Genomic DNA, 2,500 nt, shown 5'->3' on the forward strand with positions numbered 1-2,500 from the left:
GAACGAGAGAGAGAGAGAGAGAGAGAGAGAGAGAGAGAGAGAGAGAGAGAGAGAGAGAGAGAGAGAGAGAGAGAGAGAGAGAAGAGGTGAAGAGGAGAGAGGAGAGAGTGAGAGAGAAGAGAGAGAGAAGAGTGAGAGAGAGAGAGAGAGAGAGAGAGAAGAAGTGTGAGAGAAAGTGAGAGAAGAGAGAGAGAGAGAGAGAGAGAGAGAGAGAGAGAGGAAGAGAGAGAGAGAGAGGAGAGAGAATAGAGAGATAGAGAGAAAGATAGAGAGAGAGAGATAGAGAGAGAAGAGAGAGAGAAGAGGGAAAGAGAGAGAGAGAGAGGAGGAGTGAGAGAGAGAGAGAGAGAAAGAGGAGAGAGAGAGAGAGAGAGAGAGAGAGAGAGAGAGAGAGAGAGAGAGAGAAGAGAGAGAGATGGGAGAGGGAGAGGGAGAGAAAGAGAGAGAGATGTAGAGGGAGAGAGAGATAGAGAGAGAGAGAGGAGAGAGAGTGAGGAGAGAGAGGAGAAGAGAGAGAGAGAAGAGAGAGAGAGAGAGAAGAGAGAGAGAGAGAGGAGAGAGAGAAGAGAGAGAAGATAGTGAGTAGAGAGAAAGAGAGAGAGAGATGAGAGAGAGTGAGAGAGTGAGTGGAGTGAGAGAGTGAGAGAGGAGAGTGTGTGTGTGAGAAGAGAGAGAAAAAGACAGAGAGAAGAATCTCTCTTCTAGATAGCTCCCTCTCTCTCTCAAGCTCGATCTGTCACGCTCGCAATTAGAGATAACGCGATCAAGCTCGCCCTCTCGCACTTCTCTCTCTCTATCTCGCGGTCTCGCGCTGCTCTCTCTCTCTCTCTCTCTCTCTTCGCGCGCGCTCGCGCTCGCGCACGATCCGCGCTTCTATCGCAACGCCCCGCCCCCACTCCGCTTCCCTGCCCCCCCAACTCATGAGACACAGAAGTGTCTTATGCCCATGGGGAAGGAGAGAGAGAAGGAGCGGGAGTAGAAGGACTAGAAGGAGGAGGAGGAGGAGCAGGAAAAGAGTCCCCTGAAGAAGAGGAAAGTGTAGCTGGAAGGAGGTAAGTGACGCAGACGTGACAGTTGTGCCACGTAAGCCTCTTGGCCCGGATAAAAAGCTCTTAGGCTTGGAAGAGCCGTGGCGACCCGCCTTTGAAGGCCACGTGCTCGGAAGTGGGTAAAGGTACTGCTGCTGCTCAGGCATTCCGCATTGAGTAAATATTTCACTTTTTAGCCTTTGTCGTTTCGCGTTTTTTTTTCGCTTTGTTTGTCTTGGCCCCGTGGCTTAGGCTTTCGTTTGTTTTTTTTTTGTTTGCTTCGTAATTTTTATTGTAGGGGTGGGATTTTTGTTTTTTTTTTTTTTTTTTTTTTATTTTCATTTCTTTCTTTTATTTTGGGTGTCTTTGTTCGTCTTTCTTTTGTGGGAATGTTTTATGTTTTTTTTGTTTTTTTTTGCTCCCTCTCTGTTTATTTACCTATCGGATTATCTATTTTATCTAACTCATTATCCGTTTGTGTATCAGTTTCTTCTCTATATTTCTTTCCTCTTGGCTTATTTGTCTCTCTCTCTCTCTTTCTTTCTCTCTTTATTTCTCTTTCTCTTCGTCTCCTCCTCTCTCCAACGCTCCTAATAAAGTAAAAAGAATAAATGACCAACCACCGATGGATAATCCTGGCGTCCGGCATAAATAATAAATTTAGTCCCTCCTAAAATTACTCCTACGAAGCGTTTTCTTTCACATTGCGCTTCTCTCCCTTCACTTTTTTTTAATGTGGATGATGATAATGATTTTGATATTATGATGATGATGTTAACAACAACAACAAGAACAATAACAACAATAACAGTATGATTGATAATAACAACAACAACAATAATAACAATAATGATAAGAAGAATAAGAATAAGAATATTAATAATAACAATAGAAGAGATTAATCAAAGAATCATTCTTCGGATTTATATATATCAAATGATGAGTCGCAATCTTTAATGTTATTGAATTATAGATCAGATGTTTCACGGGAATAAATAACACGTCTGAAGGACTCAAGAGCGCTGAGTGATGAATGCTGGATAATAAAACATATTTCCCTAAAAAGAGAAAATGTATAAAAAGAAACACTCTGCAACAAAAAAAGGACATATTTCATCGGTAGCAATAAATGCAATCACAATTACACTTTTTTTTTCTTCTTTTTTTTCTTGGCCTTTCCGTTCAGTCAGAGACGCGGGGCTTGTTAACGTGTTCATTCTGGAATGTTCGTATTATTCGTGATTCCAATTAAAAATTGTGATATTGGGATAATGATCATTTATAGATGGATTAATTTGTTAAGAGGATAATGCAAAAGATTCACTTTCGTATAAGATAATTCATACACCTAAAATAAATGCCAGTGAATGCAACATCAGTCTCCTATTTCTGCAATTGCACGAATACCGGCGGACATTGCGCAAGAAACAGAATATTGCATTTACATAAAGCAATTCTAATATTCGTTTGCT

At 41.4% G+C, this 2,500-nt stretch overlaps 1 long non-coding RNA gene across 2 annotated transcripts in view; it reads right to left on the reverse strand.

Annotated features, from left to right (window-relative positions):
- LOC122251597 (uncharacterized) overlaps positions 1–2,500 on the reverse strand; it is a 232,654-nt gene that overhangs the window by 197,282 nt on the left and 32,872 nt on the right. The window lies entirely within an intron of this gene.

The sequence above is a fragment of the Penaeus japonicus genome, unplaced genomic scaffold (assembly GCF_977035675.1).
Source record: "Penaeus japonicus unplaced genomic scaffold, GWHDUDI00000001_assembly GWHDUDI00000001, whole genome shotgun sequence".
Classification (NCBI taxonomy): Eukaryota; Metazoa; Arthropoda; class Malacostraca; order Decapoda; family Penaeidae; genus Penaeus; species Penaeus japonicus.